Below are 16,071 nucleotides of genomic sequence, written 5' to 3' on the forward strand. Positions count from 1 at the left end.
TCTCCTCTCTTTCTGAGACTGAGGGCTCCAAAGTGCTAATTTCTAACCATACTACCACTTGTCCACTTGACCCTATCCCCTCACATCTTATGCAAGCTGCTTCTCCATCAATCTTTCCCGCACTCACACACATTATCAACACATCTCTCACAACTGGAAACTTTCCCAATACATTCAAGCAGTCTCGAGTAACCTCACTGCTCAAAAAAACAAACAAACACATAACCCGACACTAGTTGACAGCTACAGACCAGTCTCTCTCCTACGTTTCCTCTCTAAAACACTGTTATACTGTAGAACCAAGTTGTTCTAATTATTGAATCCTCTGGAAGAGGACCACAGAGGAATAAAAAAAAAATAAATAAAAATAATAATATATATATTGCAACCAAAAAGTAACTATCAGCACAATTAATCGGTAAAAGCAATATATCAGTCTACCTCTACTTCCAACATCACAGCTCGGGTATCATCTAGAATTCAGTTTCCCACTTGTAAATACGACTTTGTTTGGTCATTCATGTGCTTGGAACTCGTAATTGCGATATGTCCGACTCCACTTGAAGGCCACATAAACTGTCGTGGAACCTCTTAAGTGAAATTTAAGTGACATAATCTAATAATGTGGTACTCTAATAAGCCTAAAAATACATAGCACACACATATTGGGTGAACTATTCAATGTTTAATTACACTGAATTATTTTAAGAGTTATACTTCAGTATTGAATGTACAACCCCAATTCCGTAAAAGTTGGGACAGTATGAAAAATGCTAATAAACCTAAAAAGGAGGGATTTTTAAATTATATTCACCCTTTGCTATATTGAAATTACTACAACAACACATTATATGATGTTTCTTCTTGTGAGTTTCATTGTTTTTTGAAAATGTACCGTAATTTCAAATCAGATGATTGCAACACTCTCCAAAAAAGTTGAGACAGGGGCAATTTAAGACTAATAACAATATGATGAGTTGAAATAACAAGGCGATGTGAAACAGGAGATGTTAAACAGGTGAGGCAATCGTGTCATAATATATAAGGAGCCTCCAAAAACAGCCTAGTCCTTCAAGAGCAAGGATCATTCGAGACTTGTCAATTTGCCAACAGATGCTTCAGCAAATAATCCAGCACTTTGAAAACAATGTTCCCCAAAGACAAATTGGAAGGATTTTGGGCATTTCACCCTCTACTGTGCACAATATAGTTAAAAGATTCAAGGAATCTGGTCAAATCTCGATGCGTAAAGGGCAAGACGAAAACCATTTCTGAATGCACATGATTTCTGATCCCTCAGACGTCACTGTCTTAAAAAACGGCATTAATCTGTAATGGATATCATGAACATGGGTTTGGGATTACTTTAGTAAACCATTGTTAGTCAACACTACTTGCCGCTGCATCCACAGATGCAAGTTAAGACTTTACTATGCAAAGCAGAAGACCTACATCAACACCGTCCAGAAGCGCTGCTGACTTCTCTAGACTCAGTCTCATCTTAGATGGAAAGTAGAACAGTGGAACTGTGTTTTTTGGTCTGAAGTTTTTGAAAAACCAAGCCATTGTGTTATCCGGGCCAAAGAGGAAAAGGGCCATCCAAGCTGTTATTAGTGTCAGGTCCAAAAGCCAGTGTCTGTATGTGCCAGGGGTGTGCCAGTGCCCATGGCATGGGTAACTCGCACATCTGTGAGAACACCATGAATGCAGACAGATATGTAAACATTTTGGAGCAACGTATACTGCCATCCAGCACTGTCTTTTTCAGGGACAACTCTGCATTTTCCAGCAGGACAACTTCAAACCACATACTGCCCAGATTTCAAGTGCATGGTGTAAGCAGAGAGTGTGGGTGCTAGATTGTCCTGCCTGTAGTCCTGACCTGTCTCCAATTGAGAATGTGTGGCACATTATTAAGTGCATTAGATGGCAACAAAGACCCCATACAGTTGTGCAGCTAAAGACCTACATAATGGACTAGTGGGGGATAATTCCACTTTCTAAACTGAACAAACTTGTGTCTTCAGTGCCCAAATGCTTATTAAGTGTTATTAGAAGAAATGGTGATGCTTCACAGTGGTAAACACTTGACTGTCCCAACTTTTTTCACTTGTCGTACAAAATAATCATACGAGAAACTGACATATTGAAAGTTCATGTACACTAAAATCGACCCCATACTTCCAAATTTCGAACAAGCGCCATCCCTCATCAGACATTTTTGCATAATTTCAACCATAGTCAGCTTTCCCTTTAGCGCTAAAAGCAGTCTCAGAGACATGGGTACTGGTCCAGTGCAAACCAGGAAGTAATCATGTTCACATTAATAATAGTGATCGTGATTAGGAAATTTTGCTTTTGCAGTACATGGTTCATAACAGCAGCCAGTGGAGTTTCTGGTGCCCCCTTAGTGTAACATGGTGCCCCCGTAGGGTAATATGCATATAGGGAGCAGCAGTACTGGTCAGTAATACTACACTGAAGATGAATAATACCAAGAAATGTATTCAGATAGCCTCTTACCACATCCTTCAACGTTTTAGCAATAAATGCATTTTTAGTTATTATTAATAAAAAAAGAATCCTTTCTTATATGCTGAGAACTTTCCTGACCCATGACTTATTTCTTCAGTTATTTATCTTCTTTATCTTATGGATATATCTGTGTTGGTTTACATGTACTTTTAAGTTTTTTTAATTTTTTTTTTTTATTTATTTTAATTATAAATTTTTTCCTTCACCTGTACTTCTTGTCTTTATGATGCAGTGATTGTATTCATACATTGTTGGATCAGTGTAATTTTGTACATCTAATTGAACATTTATATTGTACCTTCTGTTTTTCAATTTTAGCACAATGTGTGGACTTTTCAGACGAATGTTCACGTTAAATCAATGTTAAATTAACAATCTGGAACAATTTTGCCGTGACACCATCTGACCAGCTTACAGTACAAATCACGTCCTGTATTGATTTGATATGGGACGCATCATTTTATATTTAAATACGGGACGATACCCTATTTTACGATGGGTGGCAACACTACCTGGAGGTTTAATACATTCTCATTAGCAAAGTGTGGATCCGACAAATCGTGAGTTTATTGGGATCAATTGTAAATCGGGAGTACATGGGGAGGAGGGGTGGAAAAAACGTGAGAAACCCAGTAAAATCGGGAATGTTGGCAGGTATGCTATAGACTGTATTACATCATTTACAACTAAAAATACAACTCGCTTTTGTCGCCACTCTGCGGACATTTTACCACGAAACTAGAGCTAACACGTTCATACGTCAACAACAATTCCAGCTTCAGCCACTGTGGGGCAGTATTTTAAATTTCAGTCAGCACAGACCAATTTCAGCTGAAGAACTGTTGACCTACTGTTGCAGAATTCACAGTGAAATCAGTCTGCATCAAAATGCATTTTGGGACTGACTTCTCAATGTATAATACCAGTTGCCAAATGATGCCTTGGAAATTGGTGGGAAAAGATTATCTTAGGAGGCAGCATAAATAAATTGCCTACCTTCTGGAACAGCCTTTGCATTGGGAGATTATGCCTTAAAAAGCTGCCTCCGTAGGCAGATCACAAGGTTTTGGAAGAGAGCTTTAGTCTGTAGCAAAGCGAATATGACTTGTTTTTGGCAATTCTGTCTTCTGCCTAATAAAGATGAATGCACTAAACGATCATAGTTTGGAAAGAGACCCAAAGTGCTTCCCTTAAGTCCTTTTAAAACCTCTTGAACAGCCGCAGGACAGAAGTTGATAGTAAATTTAAGCTGTTGCTGCCAAAACAAGTCCCTTTAGTACACGGTTATCTAGTTGGATTAGCTTATAACAAGTCCCCTTTTCCCCTTGGTGTGCTTACCTTGCACATCTTTGGTTTTGTCAGTCTTTCCCCAGCACCAACCAAATCTCCTCACTAATGCTAGACACTCATCCTTTCACCTGTGCAAATTGGTCCAGGAAAATGTTCTCAAGAGGTGAGACGAGGCATGCTGGAGGTTTCACGACAGCATGAGGCAATTTACCTTTTTACTTGATGTGCACTTTTCCCCACTGACGGTAGAGGTCTGCACGGGCCTTAAAATGAAACCTGAACCTGACCCGTACCCGAGACCGTGTGGCCCTACTCGGCCCGAAAAATACCATCAGATTTTAAGGTCGAACCCGACCCGAACCCGAAATCGCATACTATCTAATTTCTTCTTCTGGCAAGTACTGTTGCAATGGGCTATATTTTGTGTAAACCTATAGGCAACATTCGTAACAGTACTGAAACAGTAAACACACAGTTTTAAAAAGGCACAGCAGCCCCTTAGTACACTGGAGCAGAAGGGGAAAAAACATTGACTTACCGTTTATTTGCTGAAACTTCTCTTGGTGCAGAACAATCTTGAATAATATGAAAAACTGCAACAGTCCCCTCTATGCAGCCTGAACTTGTTTAGAATGTTGAATCTTTGTGCAAAGAATGAAACAGAGTGCAGGTGTCTCAACATGCGTTTTGGCGGTGTTTAAAATATGCCGGTCCTGCGCGAGACACTGGAGAAAAAGCAAGATGTGGTGCAAATGTCAAAGACATTTGTTCAGCATGTGTTTACATAGGAAAACAATGGGAAAACAGAACAGACACGTGCAAAAACACATTCGGTGTGAACGACCCCTAACACGTCCGTTCGCGCATGTCTGTGAGTGAGAGCGTGTGCGCGAAACAAGTTCGGTAAGCCTGTTTATTTTTTTCATTCGTTACAAACCCAAACCCGACTCGAACCCCAAGTCCTACTTGAAACCCTTCGGGCTCTCGGGTCCTGTCGGGCCCGGGTCGGGTTGGAGACCTCTAACTCACGGGGTAATGTGATAAAGGATACGTCTTGTAAAGAAATGTATTCTGATCTTTTTTGATTCTATCCTGTATTTGAATATAAAACTAATTCAGTGTGCTCTTGAAACTCATTAACTTATGATAATTACTTGACAACGTAACCATCAAATTTTAAGAGGAAGCTTATCTGGCATGTTTTACAGGGATAGTTCAGCCAAATATAAAAAATTGTCAAAATTACTCACCCTAATGTCGTTTCAAACCTGTTCAAATTTTTTACGAATATCCGGGCCACTGTTTTCAATATAATGAAAATGAATGAGGACTGGGTCTGTCAAGCTCCAAAATGACAAAAAAGCATAATAAAAGTGGTCCTCGTGAGCTATATTCGAAGTCTACAGAAACCATTTAATAACTTTTTGTGAGAAAAGGCTAAGATTTATGCTATTATTCACTGATAATCTTTCCCTCTACTGAGCTGTTAAACACTGTGGCTGGATCATTGAGACAGTGAGTTGAACTCGAGAACCGGATCAGTCAGATTAATTGAAATGATCTGATTTAAAAGAATGATTCATTCATGAATATTACATTGCTACCTCTCTCGTGAATGCACTAAGGATAGCTTTGGTGAATATCAAGATTTTTAGTGAATAATTATTTAATTTTCAGTCTGTTTCTTGCACAAAGCTATCGTATGACTTCAGAAGACTTGAAATATATTGTACAAGTCACATAGAGCAATTTTGTGATACTTTTATGGTGCTTGACAGCCCCAGTCCTCATTTACTTTCATTATATGGAAAAGAGTGGTCAAGATATTCTTCTCCTTTTGGGTTCAACGGAATAAAGTAATATGGATTTGGAATGACACAAGGGTCCATAAATAATGATATAATTGTCTACTTTGGGTGAACTATTAATTTAAGAACTATGAGGCACAGTTGCTGTCTTTGCAAGTCACACTGACCCACTTCACATGAGAGGACGTGCCTTGATGAACTTCCTGAATTCCAACATGGCTCAAATATCATGGTAATCCCCCTGAACACAATGCATTTGTAAGACCTGGACTGCTAAGAAGCTCTCTGGGCTTTCTGTGAGTCAGTGAGTCAAATCATACTTATTTTCTCCCTTGGTTACCAGTTTGGGTCATAGATTTTCAAGTCAGTTCATTCATTATTAGTCTTTTATGTTTCTCCTTGTAAATTAGCATAATGAAAGGGGTTTTACGGTCTGTCTCCTTTTAAAGCAGGAGGGGATGAGTACTAAATTCGACCTGCTGATGGTACATGCTAACTACTTTACCTTCACTGTCTGCGAATCAACGCTTGCCTTGAGGTAGCCAGCGACATGGATTCCATCCTTGTGATGTCACGTCTGAGAAATCACAGCTCTCACATTACCCTGTCAAAGGCATGGTTTGTTTCTAAACATGCTTGCTCTAACATTGAAAGCATTTCTGTTCATGAAAGAGTTTAAAGTAATTAAACTGGAATTGGTCATTGGAATGGTTTGAAGATTCTGTGAACAAAGCGATTTTCAGTGAAATGCACTCATAAACAGTGTTGGGTAGATAACTTCTGAAATGTAATACGGTACTGATTACGAATTACACATAATATTTTAGATTACACTGGTAATCTATTATGATTACTTTTGGATTACACTTTGCATATTTGGATAAATCTAATCATTTATTTGGAATGTATAAAGTTCCTGCTAGTTATTGTTATTGGCTGATTGGTTATGTAATCAAAAGTATAATCATGTAATCCATTAAAGTAACTGTAATCTGAATAAACACCATTTAAAATATAATCTAAAAATGTAGTAATATAATTACAAGTACCTGATTTTTGTAATCTGATTGCATAATACAGATTACATGTAATCTGTTACTACCTAACACAGCTCATAAAGTGGTAAATTTTTAATTATATTATTTGGAATGATGTGTACTGTGATATTGGCTGGAATTAAATGTAACATTGCAAAACATGTCATATCTGCCATTGTCTTTAAAGAGTCACACATTTATGTGTGATTTACTATTATTACAGTCAATTGAAAAGAGAAAAAGCTTAGCAATATTTGCTGATAACATTAGTGTACATGACCAGAACTGTTACGCATTTTACTGTCTAGCTACTATCACCTCTACTATGACCTGAATCAATATGGGAATTAATTAAGATTAAGTTATTAACATATTTTTTTTCCTCACTGATGTTTTACATGTTAATTCTGAAAATGGCAGACTTTTAAAACACAGCATGCACTTCTCTATATTTATTTTAAGATTTGTAAAAAGGGGAACAAATGACGTGTGTCGTTTCTGGGTACCTTGTGCCACTATTATACAGTAAGTACCTCAGCAACAACGCTTCTCTGATAAAATGGCCAATGGCAACAGCTGCTAAATTAGGAATGGTCAGTAATGCTTTTAAGGTGGGACTTAGTTATGGGTCATTTACAGACAATACACATCTCTGGTAAACAATATGAGTTATGTGATTTTGAATCTGTAGTTAGTTACTGTAGATGGATTGTGGTGCCTCACTGGAATGAGTCATTTGAAATTGCATGAGTGCTGGAGCCTGTGTGGAAAAAGTGTGTGGTAAATGTTTTCAAATGCTGAGTGTTAGACTAATGACATATCTGCTTGACAGCAGGGAAGCCTGGGAAAGTGGCGAAGAACAAATAGTCATGATGTCTTTGTCCTTGCTATTGGAATTATTGACATTACCCATGTTTAACCCTCTGAGCCAGAATTCATGGACTGACATAGTTCAGGATAGAGCCGATGGGGCCCACGCAATGTTCAAGCCGAATCCCAAGGGAAAACTACAAAGAATTAACATAATCAGTGATTGTTTGTTAGTGTTGACTTGTGCATTGCAAGTCGAACTAATGATTGCCTGAAATGCAATTAGATGTTGGCAACATTTAGTGATTTACACTTTAAAGGACAGTTTTATTCCTATGATTCATCAGCATGAACCAAGGCAATCTATAATTCCTGGAGATAGTACTCGTTAGCATTCATGTTCATCTCAATGGCAGTTGCTTAGCTGGTGCAGGACCGACCCAACAAGTAGGCGATTTAAATTCTGTCATTTTTAGTCATGGAAATTCAGTTCTGTAGTTTTTGTTTTAGCCAATACTTCGCCAATGTACACACAACACTTTGGTTGTGTCGCATCATATACACATTGTTTTTAGGTCGCTGTGTCAAGTTAAATGAAAACTTAGAAAAACATGTTTTTCGAGATCCCTGCATTCGGAATTGCGCTCCGTCTTGCTGTGTTTGATCGCAAAAATCATTCTCGTCTTGTGAAGTTGCTACTGTCAAGCAAGCCAGAGTTTGGTTTATCTTTTTTTCCCTTTTTTTCTCCCCAATTTGGAATGCCCAATTCCCAATGCACTCTAAGTCCTCGTGGTGACATAGTGACTTGCCTCAATCTGGGTGGCGGAGGACGAATCTCAGTTGCCTTTGCGTCTGAGACTGTCAATCTGCACGTTATCACGTGGCTTGTTGAGCGCGTTACCGCGGAGACGTAGTGCATGTGGAGGCTTCACGCTATTCTCCTGGCATCCATGCACAACTCACCACGCGCCCCACCAAGTGTCATGCTTGTGTTTTGTTCTTGTTTTCATGTCTTTTATTTTCAAGTTTAGTTCCTGTTCCTGTCATGTCATGTGATTTCCTGTTCCCTCATGTGATCTTGTCATGTGTTGCCCCTGTTCATGTGTCTTGTTTTCATTGGTTCATTGTTTGATTACTTTGTTATTAGTCTTGTCTTTTCATTGGTTAAAGTTAATTTAGTCTTGTTATCTTGTTTATAGTTTAGTCTTGTGATTGGTTGTCTTGTTTACCTGTTACCCATGTCCTTGTATTTAAGCCCTCATGTTTGCCATTGTCTGGTGTCAGGTATTGTGTATGTAACTTTGTTGAATTTTGAAAGCAAGCCAAATTAAGTTTAAGTCCAGTCATGTTTTGTTTATGTCAAGTCTATAGTCAAGTCATGTCAAGTCAAGTCTGTTCTAGTCTAGTCATTCATGTTTATGTTTTGTTTTGTTCACATTAATAGTCAGGGATTTGTGGATCTCACGTTTGGAAATAAACTGCACTTGGGTTCGTCACTTCATTGTCATCGTCTTCATCATTGTCTTTGCCAGCATCGTTACACCAAGAGTGAGAACCACACATTATAGCGACCATGAGGAGGTTACCCCATGTGACTATACACTCCCTAGCAACCAGGTCAATTTGGTTGCTTAGGAGACCTGGTTGGAGTCACTCAGCACACCCTGGATTCGAACTCCCGACTCCAGGGGTGGTAGACAGCGTCAATACTCGTTGAGCTACCCAGACCCCCCTGGTTTGTTATCTTTACAGCTGCGCATTGCCTATTAGGCTGGAGTTTCGCTTACCGACCCCTGCTGAAAACAGGTATTTCAAGTCTAAATTGCTCTGATGGTAGGCATATTCCTTATTGTTGCCCTTGTTTTTACTGCTGTTGCTGAAAACAGAGTTTTCAACTTAAGAGTTGAAATATTGATTTAAAGTCATTTGAAATGTAATTTAGCTTAATTACCCTACAGCTGGTTTCAGTTCTTTTCTGCGGCTGAACTTTCTCACTGCTTATTTTAAATGATTCCACTGCTATTGACTGTAACAGGGAAACACACCCTCCAATTCAAAAACCAGTGCTTAATCTCTATGTCTTGGCCAACCCCAAAAAACCCAAAAGAAGAGGGTAGGCAAACAGAACACCCACAATCCAGCCAAATGTGCTTATCTGTGAAAACAGGATCTTTGTTTGATTAGCACTCTTTAGTGGATTCCAGGCTAATGCTAACCCAACAGCATAGAGGATTTTTGAGACAAACAAGATGCAAATGCAGATGTGAGCTTCTCCGACCTTGGCTTGCTCTCCTAAGACATATTTTATTGTGCTGTTTTCCATTGGCAGAGACTCATGGGAGTCTGAGGTGCATGGGCTTCCCAAAACTCCACTTTGAATCACCATTGCTAGGTCACACACTACAAACCTATGATTCATTTAGATTTATACATTTGACAGACACTTATCTAAAGCAACTTACAGTGCATTTAAGGGTAACACTTTATAATAATGTTCCATTTATTATCATGAACCAACAATGAACCAAGTTTGAAAGCACACTAATGGTAATAAATGGAATCTTATTGTAAAGTGTTACCCATTTAAAGTATTGTATTCATTCTCATAGTGTTCTCTGGGAATCAAACAATGACTTTGAAGATGCTAGTGCCATGCTTTACTGTTTGAGCTACAGGAATAGCGTTTGGAAGAAGCAGTGAGAGAGATATGCTTATTTTCAAAAACCCCTTGGCGATGCAGTGTAGCTTCTAACACCCTGTCTACACCGGGCGCATCTGTTAACGCTACGCGAAGCCTCAAGTCTTTGCGATGCGATCTACACAGGACATTTTATGCAAACATTCTAAACAGTTAATTTTTGTTGTTTGCAGTAATAACGCCAGTGCTTTCGATGCAAAATGGAATGGGACACTTGTTTACTGTCGGCAGTGTTTATCTTGTCAACGAAATCACTGACGAAAATGTTCGTTGACGAAGGGTTTTTTGATTTCGTCAATGATAACGAAGACGAGACGAAAAAGGCGCATCATGACAATAATTAAACGATTTTATTAAAGCATACTATCAATGAAAATATGATGAGATAAAAATTATACTGCAAGATATTAACAGTGCAAGATATGAAAAGGAGAAGAAACACCAATAGAATCTGTATATAGAAGAAAATATTAGATATAGATTAATCTAATCCATTAATAATTGGGGATTTCTCCGCTTGAGCTGTGTTAGTTGAACACAGGCAAAATGAACTGCTTCAAAATGAGATAAATACCTAATTCAAATGCATCCCATTTATACACGATTTTAATCACTATAGTGGCCTATATACACAGCATATATGCAATATAACAACTTATATCTGCACAGTGAAGAAAAGGAACAGGAGAACTTGAACTAAATTACGTGCTAGTCAGAATATGCGTAATTGGCATTGCTTAACATGCGTTGTGAATACACTGTCTGTAAGAAACATGCTACACACAATGTAAAATCCTTTCACGGAAAATTATTAATGAATATGAGATGACGAAATATTTACTAATTTTGAAGTACATTTTCGTCAAAATACTAAAACTATGACTAAAACAAAAAACTGTGAAAAAATTAACACTGACTGTTGGTGCGACTGTTGAAGACCCTTGTTCAAAACCTCCATATTCCTGCAGTTTCAAATAATAGGCATGTAGGCATGACCAGCGTGACCTACTTAGTTTTATATAGCGAGAGTAGATTTTTGTTGCAAGTATAATCCTTGTTTCACAGACCCATCTCTTTTATCATAGCTAATTTAGCTAAAACCTATCTAGATTTTAACATGGCTTCACACAGTAGTTTGGATACAGGGGAAATACACAACAGAAAAAAATAAGTACACTCACTCAAAACCTGCTAGTGACCTCATTTGAAATTTTCATCCTGGCTGTGTAAATAGCAGTCGGTTGTAACACTTGTAATTTCACAGAAAGAAAGTATCATTTACGCTATTGCTAAATGTGCCACAAAATTCTTCTTTCAGACTGCAGTGTTGAGGAGAGGAATTCAGTTGGTAAGTGTCACCATTTACTTATTCACTTTCTGTCACTACTTTGTATGACATTAAAGGGATAGTTCACCCAAAAAAAAAAAAAAAAAAGAGAGAATTTTGTTGTCATTTATTGACCCTCATGTCATTCCAAACTGACTTGATTTTGACTTTCTTCCACTGAGAGCTAATCGAGATGTTAGGCAGAATGTTATGGAAACTTCAGTCACCATTTAATTTCATTGTATGGAAAATAAAGATGCAATGATAGTGAATGTTTATTAAGACTAGCATTCTGCCTAACATCTTTATTTGTGTTCCATGTGAGAAATACTGTAAATTAATATGGGTTTGGAACAACATGAGGTTGAGTAAATGATGACTTTTGAGTTTGATTTACATTTTTTGGGTGAATCATCCCTTTAAGAAAGGGATTACTGAGGAAAAAACAGTAAGTCAGAGAAGCAGCTGTTAGTGTGTACAGTTTGCTTTGACATCTCCGCTTGGACTCCTAATTATAGTCTTGTCTGTCCAAATTTGGGGTTTCTAGGTCTAAGGTCTCAAGCTTATGTAAGACCACACTTAGTAATGCAGTCCTGGGTTAAGCATAGCTCTAGTTTCAACTTCAAAGATGTGGTGCAATACTGCAAGAATTCTAATCATAAATAATATGAGCTAATACGTATTTTATACGATTTCAAATTGATGCAAGGAAAAATGGAAGAGATAATGCTAATCTGCAAAGTCTACAGTCGAATTCAAATGATATATAAAAAAACAAATATTGGTCTTAAGAGATGATTAAGATTGTAATTTGTTTTATTCCTGGCTGTTAGCCTTCATTTTTAAAGTGTAAAATCTGTTTTTATAATATTGTCTATTTTGACAGTTGGTGTTGTGCACAGTTGCATGTGTCAGTGTACAGTATCTATTGCAGTAGATACCACTGTGTTAGATCACAATATGGAAACAACTTGTTGTGCACAATCCTTTTGTCATCTGTAGGCTAATCTTTTCATAAAACATTCCATCCCATCCAGAAGCTGTCATAACTTGCTGTCCAACTTGTTCTTAATCGTCTGTACAAATCACTAGGTATTTTCATTTTATGAAGAAAAGGCTTTGACATATTGTCAGTGTGATAGATCTCTAGTTCTCTTCTTAAAGAGGAAGCGAGGACTGGGTAAATGTCCAACATAAGACTTTATTTTTATACACTCTTCAGTGTCACAACAAATGGTTTGCTCTTCAGCACAACAAATAAACACACAGCTCAACTCTGCTTGCGTGCATCTCTCTCCTCCGGCGGTTTGGATTGCCCTTTTATCCCTCTCCAGCTCTCACTGCAACACAAAACAGCTGTTAAAGGTGATTTCCCACAGGTGTCAATCCTTACAGTTCTTCCTCTCCTGGCCTCGCTCTCCACAGATGTTGCTCGGCCATGCCCACATTACCACAGTCAAAAAAGTCACTTCAAACAACATGAGGGTGGCTAGATGTCACTATAAGGAAAGCTACTTGGAATGTGTAGCTTCTCAAGCTACAAAATTAATCATAACTTAAAGTAGTTAAACTAGTCAAACAACTGAAAAAGTACTTAGCTACACTACAAGCTACTAACAACATATACACATCTACACATATTCTACATTGAAGCTACATTGAACTATTAGATGATGCTACATATGTGAATTGTTGAATCATATATATATATCTTTTTTAACCTGTTCATTTAATTGATCTGTCCAAACAAACCGATTCACTTAAATCAATTGACTTCCCAATGCTACATACAGTATAAGTGAATTGGTGAATCATTTAACCAATTTACATGAACTGTCAGAAAGAACCAATTCACTTTAATAAATTGACTTCCCATGCTACATATAAGTGAATCATTTTTTTAACCAACTCATTTACTTTAACTGTCTGAATGAACCGATTTACTTAAATGATTTGGACTTCCCAATGCTACAAGAGAGAACGGTTAATGCAAGTGTGTTTGACTACTCCCTCGGCACTAACACTGAATGTGACATATGTAGTGTTTTGTGGCACTCGACCCCTACTTGTTGGAAAAAGTAGCTTGTTACTGGAAAAGTAACACTATTGTGAAAATAGTGGAGCTACTCTCATGCTACAGAAAAAATGTAGTAGAAGTGTCACTACTTTTAGTCAGATAATCCCCAAAACTGGTAGATGTTGACAGAATTTTCATTTGAAAGCAAATGATAAAGAGTAGGTGTGACATTGGAAGTTGCATTCAAAATCCAATTGCTCAAAAATATGAGTTGGCACGCGCCCCACTCACAACAGTTTACAAGCTGGAGTTCCCCTTTTGTGTTTTTCGGAATGTTCTCATTATTCCTGTGTTTTACTTATGGTCGAGAAGTGCTTGTCAACATAAGTCTGCCTGAGGAAGACAGACACAGAGACAGTGAATGTTTGCTGGTGTGTGTGTGTGTGTGTGTGTGTGTGTACAGGAATACATAGCCAGCAGGCTCAGTCTGTCAGGTCATTGGGTTTCTTTAACATTGGAGACTCCAGGGGTGTGTGTGAAGGTCGGGGACTGAGGAGGTGTGCATCGGGTGACGTGCTGGGTGTTGACAAGAAGTGTGTGTGTGTGTGTGTGTGTGTGTGTGTGTGTGGCTGAGACCTCACAGACCAACATCCAAGCTGTGCCAGGACAGGAAGTGGGACAGCATACCCTATACAGCCTATATAGCCTATAACCCTATAAAGCCTGTTTAGTATCAGTCACCTACCCTGGACTTCCTTATTAACAAACCCAGATTACTCCATTAGGCCTCTGTCTGTCCACGTTTGTGTAGACAATGAGGAACTATAGTTGATTAACCACAATGTAGTACAGTGCAGTTCAGTTCAAGTCTATAGTCTTCTCACCAGTAAGCACACAATGGGCTTTTGTTTGTTGTTTGGTTATAGGGGTTATAAAACAGTCACATGTGTTTTATTTATTTTATCTGCTTTAATAAAGGTCATTGTAATCTGATTTACTGTCTCAGATGAATAACCATGTAGAATTTTGAAATATACAGAGGGATACTGACTTACTCTTGTTAATGTGCTGGTATTAATGGAATGCAAACCAGAAACCACAGTTCAGTTTCATGAATGTATTTTGCTGTTCTTTTAAATAAATAATTAAATAATTAATGTTGAAATGAACATTAACCAATATTAATAAATGCTGTATAAGTATTGTTCATTGTAAATTCATGTTAACTAATGTTGTTAAATAATGTTAACAAATGGGACCTTATTGTAAAGTGTTACCATTAACTTTTTAATATTGTATATTTGTTTAATGCATTATTTTAAATTAACAGAATAGCAAAAATAATTACTCTAAACTTTCCAAAACACTTCATCTGTCTTCCGTTGGCCATGGATGGAACACATGGATTTACTCTTCGAAAATTAACCCAAAGTCTAATCTTGCATAGTATGCAAATTCATACATATCGAAAGACTTATTTACAATGATAGCACCTGGCAGGCCAGCTGCATTGTGATAAGTCTACAGGTAGCACGTTATGTTAACAAGAACTTGTGATATCATGGTAGAAAAGCCTCTGAATATCTTACAGCCAAAATCTTTAACTGAGAGAATTTCAGATATATTATGCTAATAGAATTTAATTAATGTGCTGCTTTAACTGTTAGATGTCAAGATTAAAGAATCTCTCAGTTAATGTTGACTAAAGTATTATTAAAATTTGCAAAGACTCTTTTTTCAGACAGGAAACATCTCGGGACAGAGGCTGAAGATGTTTTCAGGCCTCTTGTTTTGGTACATATGGCTAATCAAGAGAAACAGAAGCGCTGTGCTGTTGTGTTGTGATCTGGTGACAGTTAGCTCACAGCCCACGCTCTGTCTTAAACTTTCCAACACTGATCCAAGACCGGCCACTTCAGACCTCAATTCTAATTCCACATCTACCTGAAAAAGCATGACACTGACTTCAGACCAGCAGCTGAGCTGATCACAGGCACAGATAACTGTGCCTCTTCCTGAGGAAGAGGGAGCACTGACTGGGTCGCACGAAGATCTCCTCAGACAGGATGTTTGCAGTCAGTGATGTAGTGCTCTGTTAAACACCTGCAGAAGACTTCTTTCAGTAAATGAAGATGTTTACTCTCCCTGCTGTGGTTGAGAAATCTGCTGCTAAAATGAAACAGCGTGGGCCTTGTGTGGGTACCGTATCTTTTCGAGAGGTTGCACTTTGAAATATAAAAAGAAATGAGAGAGCACTAGTGTTTGGGTGTCTATTTAGCTTGCATTTTTAAGTTTAAGTGTTTTTTTTTTAGAACATCCTTAACAATCCAGTCTTGTGTCTAGGGTTGCCAGCCTACCCGTATAATACGGAATCGTCCCGTAATTGAGGAAACTAAAATATGTTCCGCATGAAATCTATACGGGATGCCATTTGTCCTATATTTTAGCATCTCACACCTAAACTGCTGAGAATGTTTTACAAACCAAGGGAAATGGACTTGAAACACACCTTTCGTGTGAGTTGTGTGAGATATCAGCTGTTAAAAGAT

At 37.9% G+C, this 16,071-nt stretch overlaps 1 protein-coding gene across 5 annotated transcripts in view; it reads left to right on the top strand.

Annotated features, from left to right (window-relative positions):
• Positions 1–16,071, top strand: part of LOC127454417 (calphotin-like) — a 192,902-nt gene that overhangs the window by 118,091 nt on the left and 58,740 nt on the right. For 2 of the 5 annotated variants that reach the window (XR_007899524.1, XR_007899526.1), the window contains exon 4: positions 11,497–11,526. The exons of the other annotated variants lie outside the window; for them this stretch is intronic. The gene's annotated coding sequence lies outside the window, so the exon portion shown is untranslated. The remainder of the gene's footprint in view (positions 1–11,496; positions 11,527–16,071) is intronic. 5 annotated transcript variants of the gene reach the window in all.

The sequence above is a fragment of the Myxocyprinus asiaticus genome, chromosome 16, assembly GCF_019703515.2.
Source record: "Myxocyprinus asiaticus isolate MX2 ecotype Aquarium Trade chromosome 16, UBuf_Myxa_2, whole genome shotgun sequence".
Classification (NCBI taxonomy): domain Eukaryota; kingdom Metazoa; phylum Chordata; class Actinopteri; order Cypriniformes; family Catostomidae; genus Myxocyprinus; species Myxocyprinus asiaticus.